Raw genomic sequence first — 9,204 nt, 5'->3', positions numbered from 1 at the left:
AGAAGATGAGGTGTCATATGAGAGATATAAGGAAAAGAGGAATAGGGCGAGAAGGGCTGTGCATGATGCTAAAGTTGCGGCAGATGAGTGGTGGGGTAGGCAGTTGACTGACAATTTTCATCAGAATATGAAAATGATTGGAAGGAGGTCAAGAGGGTGCGAAAGGGAGAGTCTGGGAAAGAAGAGCGAGTAAATGCGGAGGATGGGAGGATAATGACTGAAATTATTGTAGTAAGGAAAAGATGAGTAGATTATTTTGAAAGATTGTAGCTATAGTGGAGGAAAGAGAGGCTGATGTTGTGGCAGATAGAGGGGGAACAAGGAATACATGAGTTTGATGAGTTGAAAAAATGTTGTAGCACAGTGGAGACAGTGCATGAGGCAGTAAAGATGATGAAAGCAGGGAAAGCAGCAGATATGGATGGGTTTGCTGTGGAATGTTTGAAAGGTGGTGGAGTGACTATTGTCGAGTGGTTAGTAAGATTCCTGAATGTGTGTTTTGTGAGTGGTGAGCTGTTTGGAGTCTCTTGATTGTGCAGGTGCGTGTGTGGTTCCATTGTATAAAGGTAAGTGTGACAAGTATGAATGCACTAGTTTTAGGGGTATATGTCTATTGAGTGTTGTAGATAAGGTGTATGAAGAGAGTTAGAGAGGGTACTGAGGGAGCGATTGCTGATGAGCAGTATGGTTTTACGAGTGGGAGGGGATGTGTGGATCAGGTGTTTGCAGTGAGACAGGTGTGTAACAAGTATTGCACGAACGATTTGTTTTGGGTGTTCATGGATTTTGGGGATGAAGTGCTTGAAAGGGTACAGCAGGGAAGGAAGGTTGTCGGTTCACTGAAAGCAGTGATGAGAAATGGGGAAGTGAGTATGGAAATTAAGAAGTCACTGCATGATAGTATTGTGACCCCTACCCTGATGTATGGAAGCGCGGCATGGACCTTGCTAGAGGGGAACAAGTCAAGAGTGAGAGCAGTGGAAATGAGTTACTTGAGAGGAGCATGTGGAGTGACATGGAGGGACAGATTGACGAATGAAGAAGTGAAGGAACGTTGTGGGGTGGATGTGGTTGAGAAGATTAGGAGAAATATATTGAGGTTGTTTGGACATGTGGAGAGAATGGAAAATGAAAGACTGACTAAGTGGGTGTATGTAGGTGAGGTGGAGGAAGGGAGAGGGAGGGGAAGATCGAAGATGAGGTGGAGGGATGGAGTTGGGAGGTATATGAGGGAAAGGGGAGTGCGCTGGGGCGAGGGTAGTTAAATTGTGGGTGACAGAGCAACTTGGAGGCATTTTGTCTGCGGCAATCCTTTGCGGGATTAGGGTGTCGGGTTATAGATAGATAGATGGATTTACAGGAAACGTGTGATCGAACTGATTGGGAGGCTCTGTGGAATGTTTTGAGATTCTATGGACTAGGTGGTCGGTTGTCAAAAGGAGTGAAAAGTTTTTATTTAAATAATAGAGCATGTGTATGAGGGGGAAATACTCGTACTGTGAGTACTTGGTTTCCTGCAAGAGTGGGGCTGCGGCAGGGATGTTTGATGTTGCCTTGGTTCTTTAATATTTATATGGATGGTGTTGTAAGAGAGGTGAATGCTAGTGTGCTAGGAAGAGTTGTGAGTTCGATGAGTGTGATAGAGAGTGGAATCTGAGTTAGCTGCTGTTTGCAGATGCTGCTGCACTAGTGGCTGATTCAGAGAAGAGATTGAGACAGGTGGTAGAGGAGTTTGGAAGGGTGTGTGAAAGGAAGAAATTGGGGATGAATAACAGTAAAATGATGAAGTTACAAGGTTGGTCAGTAGATGGTAGGGGGATGAATCTAGATTTGAAGGATGAGTTGCTTTAGGAGGTCGAGTGTTTTATGTATTTAGGGTCACATGCTGTGGATGGAAGAATAGATGTAGAGGTTTAAGTTGGGAATGTATGAAGTAGGAAAGGTGCTGGGAGGAATGAAAAATTTTTTTTAGATGTCGTTCACTGAGACTGGATGTAAAAAGAAGGCTGTGTGAGGGAGTTGTGGAACTGAATGCGGTATATGGGGCTGAAACATGGAATATGGGATTAGCAGTGAGGAAGAGATTGAATGTAATGGAGATGAGGTGTCAGAGGAGTATGTGTGGAGTGGCGTGTATGGATCGAGTGAGAAATGATGATGTGCAAAGGAGAACTGGAGTTATGTGAGAGATGGTTGATTGAGTTGAGTAGAAAGTGTTGTGGTGGTGTGGGTATATGGAGAAAATGGATTAAGTGAGACTGGTGAAAAAGATAACTGGATCTGATGTGAAAGGTGTAATGCAGGAGGAAGACCACGAATAGAATGGATGGACAGAGTGACAAGAGTGTTAGATGCAGGAGGGATGTCTGTAGAGCAAGGAAGAGTGGCTGCACATGACAGGGATGAATGGAGAGAAATTGTGAATGGATAAGTGGTGACAGGGCCCCAACGGGATGATCTCCCGCATGGAGGTTGAAATGAATGAGGCGGCGTGTGCTGCTGAGCTTGAAGCTATCACTTGCCTCTGGCAGTCATATTGCTCCCGGGAAGAGTCGCGGCTGACAGATGGGAGGAGCCAAGAAGGTTTAAAGAAACCTCCTTGGGAGGGGCTGGATTGAGATGTGTATTAGCCTTGATTTTTGGCTGCATAAACTTTTTTTTCTTTTTGTCTGTAGGTGATTGTTTTGAATTAACCATTACACCGATATATATTGTATCCAATATTATACTTCAAATTTGCCCAGTTACAACACTTCAGTCAACAGCACATGGGGAGTTCTAGACTTACCTGGCTTGCATCTGACCTCAGTGCACAGCTTGACCACATTACCACCAACATGTGGCCTGTATTAGCCTGAGGTGTCCCGCCGACGTATGACTACATTGCAACATTATGTAACTGCCAGTCCCATCGACGTACTGGTACGTCGTGCAATTGCAAGGTTCATAATTTGCACAATTTTCAAATCTCGTGCTTGATTTTGGGTACGTAGGGTCACGCGACCTTCCCCTACCTGCCACCAGGCGGGGACACTTGGCGACCCCGCGCGACCCGCGCTCAACCTTGGCTCAGTCACTCACCTGTTAGCAGTGACCCAGGTCAGACATGGCGCACAGAGGTCTCTTGGAGGAGGAAATCCAAGCTGCCCTGGATGCCTTCACAGGCGACAGTGATTCACCACTCGATGACAAGGTGGTGGACAAAGATTATGTCCAACCAGAGGAGAAGGAAACAAGCAGCAGTGATCAGGAGGTCCCGTCCCCCAGGAAGAGGCACCATGTGACCTATCATGCTATTAGAGAGGGCCAGCCTGCACCAAAACATTGTGCAACCACCTCCCGGCAGCCCCTAAGTGATGTGGAGCCCGAATTCGAGGACGAAGACAAGGACGAGGATGAGGACGGAGCCGTGGGACGTGCTGCCACATGGCACGGCCGCAAAATTATCACTCATCGCGGCCTTGAACGCACAGCACGTCGTCCTAGCAGGTGTGGGCCTAGTGTTTTGTTTGGGGAGGGCAGAAGTGATGTGGAGGGAGTGGGAAGTGAAATTGAAAGTTCTGGGGTGACAGTTGAAAGTGAGAGTGGCAGGAGTGAGTCATCGCTCTTCCGTGGTGGTATGAGGCAGTGGGGCGTATCACATGGGGCAGTGAGGGTGCATGATGAATCACGCGGTGTGGTGATGGAGGGGGGAGGTGAGGAGGAACCACTCCCCAGCATGTCTTATGCTCCCAAATATTCCCAGACTTCCTCCCCACAGCCTCTTGATGTTCCCCAAGGCCATAAGGGTAAGGGAAAGGGGAAAGGTAAAGGCCGAGGGAAGAGGAGGCGAGTGGGGAAGCCCTCTGCACTGCTTCTCCCCAACCTACCCCACCAGTATCTCTTCCCCACCCCGACGAAGGCGACGATGGGGACGATGGGGACAAGGGTTATGTGAATTGGAATTGGGAGGATGGCAGTGATTTTTCTCCAATCATTCACCCCTTCACTAAGCAGGGGCGTGCTGGCTGCATGGCTCCAGGAATTCACCAGAGTTCCACCAGGCTGGATTTTTTCCACCTGTTTTTCAGTGAGGGTTCTGTGGACCAGATAATGGAACAAACCAACCGTTTTGCTTGCAGCCAGTGCCGTGAGAGTGAAAGACTGGGCACAGGGAGCAGGCATTCCATCATTTATGATTACCCTGTCTCCCTTGCAGAAATGTTTTTATTTTTTGCTCTGGTACTTTTGATGGGTATTGTATGTAAAAACAGAATTCCGGCATACTGGACAAGGGACCCTATTATGCTGACACCAATATTTGGCCAAGTCATGAGCCATAATCGGTTTCAGCAAATTCTAAGCCGCCTCCACTTTTACGATGCTGATGATCCTGCCAATGCAAATGACACAGATAAGATGAGGCGAATTAGGTTGATTTTAGATCACCTACAGCAACATTCCGTTCCTCATTTCATCCCTATAGAGACCTTGTCATAGACAAGGAGAGGCAATATTTCCTTTCGGCAGTACATACCCAGCAAAAGGCACCGTTTTGGGTTCAAGATCTTTGTTATGTGTAACTGTAGGACTGATTATGTGCTAGACATAGTCTTGTACACCGGTGCACAGACAGGCGTAATAGAGGAACGGAGTATTGGACTGTCTGGAGCAGTGGTAAAGACAATGATCGAAGACTACCTTTATCGTGGTCACATCCTTTACCTGGATAACTGGTACACTAGCCCTCTTCTCGCTCGTTATCTACACAGGCGTCACATGGTCAAGGTGGGGCGAAAACTAGAAAAAAATGAGGTGGTCTTCTTCTAGGTTAACAATATCCTAGGTACAGCGTGGAACCACAACAGAGAAGTCAGCCTATTGTCACGGTTCACCGCCCCTTGATGCACCGTACAGAGTCCGTGGATTACCGCAGCAAGAGGAGGCGCCACATCTGGAAACCTGAGTGTGTCCTTGATTATAACATAAACATGTACCTGGTGGACCGGTCAGACACCATGATATCCACTGTCGAGTGTGCCAGGACTACGATGAAGTGGTACAAGAAGCTCTTCTTTCACCTGCTAGATATAACTGCCCTCAATTGCCACCACCTGCACGCCATGACAACAGGAGTGCAGGAAACCTTTGAAGGGTTTGTGAGGGAGCTTACGTGAGATTTTTGCAAGGTATGCGGTCGAGAGGCCCCAGCAACGCACACGCACTGCTCCTACAGCCCAAACTCCCCTGAGAATATCCGCCCACCATTTCCCCACTCCTATACCTCCCCAGCCAAATAGACCTAGGTCCCAACGTAGGTGTCATGTGTGTAGTAATTCTTGTGTGAAACCCACCACTCAGAGAAAAGACACCTGCTATGAGTGCATTGAGTGTGATGTGGGTCTCTGAATTCACCCTTGTTTTAGTGAGTATCACACCTTGATGCAGTTCTGACATGGTGTGAATGTGATATGACGCTCATACTCAGGAAGAAATGTGACATACAGACGCTCAGTGTAATTATAAGGCCCGTAGATATGTAAATAGTAGTAAGTGGAAGTAGTAGAAAGTGGAAACGAGTGTAATGTAAGTGGAAAAATATGTAAGTGCATAAATATATTCTAAGTCAAAACATTCCTAGCAAGTGTATGTAGATGCGATATTCTGACGCTCAGTGGAATAAATATGGCCCGTAAATATGTAAATATTTGTATGAACAGTGGAAACGGGTGTCATGTGTGAAAATCATAATGTAAGTGAATAAATATATTCCAAGTCAAAACATTCCTAGCAAGTGTATATAGATGCGATATTCTGACGCTCAGTGGAATTAATAAGGCCCGTAAATATGTAAATAGTTGTATAAAGTGGAAACGGGTGTAATGTAAGTGGAAAGTTATTATGTAAGTGTATAAATATTATCTAAGTCGAAACATTCCTAGAAAGGATATTTTGATGCGATATTCTGGCGCTCAGTGGAATAAATATGGCCCGTAAATATGTAAATAGTAGTATAAGGTGGAAACGGGTGTAATGTAAGTGGGGAAGTATATTGGGAGTGAAGAAATAAAGTAGAAGTTGAAACACGAGTGGCAGAGAGTGTGCTTGCTACGTGAATATGCGCTAGCATTTCGCTAAATACCCTCGTAAGGAATGTAAATAAGTGAAAACATTTACACTGGTTGAGAAAAGGTTCAATGTAAAAAAACAACACTATGAAAATGAAAAAATGATAATGTATGTTGAGAGAGGAGTCATAGCAAGTGCGCTGAGTAAGCAGATGTGCGCAATAGTTATGCTAAATGTCATTGTAATGAATAAAAACAGCTGAAAACATTTACATACAGTAAAAAAAGATAAAATGACATTGAAACAGTATTATGCAAGTAGAAAAAATGATATGTTTACTGAAACAAGAAACTTAGCAACTAGCGTGTGACCAATATGACCAAAACTCGCTATGCTCGCGCGATGGAACAATGCTTATTTTTCTTATATATATCGTTGAAAACCATTACATTGTTGTTGTGATTGTTTATTAGTTCAAAATCAATAAATGTAGATGTGTTCTTTGTTGTTTCTCCCAAAATTACCTACCATAGAAAACGTGAGAGCCTCACATGTCAGTGACAGAATACGATACCTGGCGCGGGGTACCTCACCTGTTCCGACCACTTATGGACCCCGGTGATTTTCATTTGTTTCTCAACAAAAGCGGAGGTTTTAGCCAAAAAAAAATTTCTCCAAAATAGCTCGGGATTGGGGGGTGACGGCGGTGCGAAATCGGTCGGGACGTGATGGGTTAAAGGGACTAACAATACCACGTTGTGGCAGAGGAATGCAGAGGTCACTTGACCTCAATATCCTCACCTGACCTCGGTCAGAACAATTGACCCAACCCTAACGACTTTTAGTATACGTCCAGCTCTGATGGAGAGCACATAGCACCAGATTCATATTAATGGTGATGCCTGAGTCCTGTGCAGCATGTGAATATACGTAAGGCCAAGCAATCTGAATCCTTCAGTCACTTTTCACTCGTAAGTAACATAAACTCTTATAATAAGTCAAACTTAAGATGCTGCTGGGAACTTCAAAGTAGTTCACACTTGCCGCCAACGACAAGGAAAGACAATGAATTAGTAACCGAGAATTGACAATATTTATATCCAACCTTTTTCTGACATATGTTTATCTAACCTCTGCTTGAAAGCAAGGAGGTTTAAACCTCCTTGCTTGAAACTGACTATGGAGGGGACAGCAAGTATATCACTAGGTAGCCTATTCCATTCATCAAGCACACTATTGCTAAACCTGTTTGTGCCTATCTCCTTACGAAACGGAATTAATTTAATTTGAAACCATCAGTGCGAGTTGCGTCCTGTATACTTACTCATAGTACTTTGCTAATATCCCCATATTTATCCCCTTTGTCCACCTCATGCACCTTAATTTCACAGGTTTCCAAAGGATGAAGCACATAGGCAGAAATGGATTCAGGTGAAAAGGCGGGAGGACTTTGTTCCAACTAAACATACACGTCTGTGTTCTCAGCACTTCAGGGAAGAGTATACTGACAGAACTTTATATTATGTGTCCGTAGTAGAGGTGGAGCTGTACCTAGTGTAGAAGCCTTTCCTATACATCTGCAGCCCAAGAACCCAAAGAAAATGAAACCTCCAAGATCTCCATAGTGCAACTCCAGGAGGTTTAAGGAGTGCAACTGTTGCCGAGCCTCAGTTGTCAGATCAACTACTCGAAGCCGCGACAAATGACCCAGTTTTACAAGAAGCAGTTGATCTCAAACGGAAGTTACAACAAACTGAAAACCAGCTTGCCCACTCAGAGAAAAGGATATAAGGTTGCAACAGTCAAAAAGACGTCTTATAAAGAAAAACAGCAGCCCAGAAAATGTTGTAGCAGAATTGGAAACAAAGGTTGTAATTTGTGGAGAGAGTATTAATTTGCTTTAAAACTGTGCAGGTGGTGTTCCTGATTTACTAAGAAGACAAATTACAAAGCATAATGGAAACCCAAGTAAGGCTAAATATTCTACGAAACTGAGAAGTTTTGATTTAACACTAAACTTTTTTTTTTTTTTTTAATACCTCTTGCATTCAGGTATGTTAGAAAAAACTTCGATACTTGTCTGCCACATCCAAGAACGTTCAAAAAGTGAATTCATAGTGTACATGTTTACCCAAGATTTACTTAGTCTTCCTTTTCAGTCATAAAGGCAAGAGCAGAAGCAAGTGCCTTACATGGTAAGCCTGTTTTATGTGCACTGGTGATGGATGAAATGTCATTTCGGCAACATGTTGAGTGGGATGGTACAAAATTTAATAGATTTACTGATATGGGCACCGGACTTGATAGCTTCCCAGTTACAAAAGAAGTTTTAACATTCATGACAGTTGCACTTAATGGCAGCTGGAAATTACTTGTAGGATATTTTTTCATTGCAGGACTTGGTGCTTAGTGCAGCAGTGTATTACTAAACTTCATCCAGATGGTGTGACTATTGATTCACTAACTCTGGATGTGCAGCGAACGTGACAATGATCACAAATATCGGCTGCAATATTGACTGTTGTGATATAAAATCAACATTTTCAGATTCACTTACATCACAAGAAATCGGCATATTTCTTGATCCTTGCCACATGTTAACACTTATTAGAATTTCGTATGCTGACAAGTCATTTCTTTGATGTTTTTCATTCATTCATTGCCAGACGCCATGTATCCCAAACGGGGTGACCAAGGGCTTAGAGTTAATTGTTTTACAGGGAGGGGCACTAATCCTCCACCAACCCCACTTGACACGTAGGGATGCCAACAGCATCTGGTGTTCCCAGGCGGTCACCCATCCAAGTACTAACCAGACCCGATGTTGCTTAACTTCGCTGATCGGACGGGAAGCAGTGTACTCAACGTGGTATGGATGTAAAGGTACTAAAATTAGATGGAACTATATTGCCAATTAACACAAACTACAGATCATTCAAAGCTTACACTTTGGCAATATACTCAGAACTGAACATAGAGAATGGTTTAAAAGAAAAATTGATAAGAAATTAGCAGCACAGCTGATGATTGAGTCTGTTGCAACTTCTCGGCAGTTCTGTCTTGATGAAAAGTTCAATGAATTTAAGGGATTTGAAACAACTATTGAGTTCATTAAGATTCACACACACTATTTGATGTCCTAAATTCTAGAAATTA

The 9,204-nt window shown here is 43.8% G+C and overlaps 1 pseudogene; it reads right to left on the bottom strand.

Annotated features, from left to right (window-relative positions):
• Positions 1-8,812: 8,812 nt before the first annotated feature.
• Positions 8,813-8,931, bottom strand: LOC145393881 (5S ribosomal RNA; annotated as a pseudogene).
• Positions 8,932-9,204: the final 273 nt, after the last annotated feature.

The sequence above is a fragment of the Coenobita brevimanus genome, chromosome 25 (genome assembly GCF_032717465.1).
Source record: "Coenobita brevimanus isolate Jiangsu-jjx chromosome 25, ASM3271746v2, whole genome shotgun sequence".
NCBI lineage: Eukaryota > Metazoa > Arthropoda > Malacostraca > Decapoda > Coenobitidae > Coenobita > Coenobita brevimanus.
This window is presented reverse-complemented; position numbering and strand designations above follow the sequence as displayed.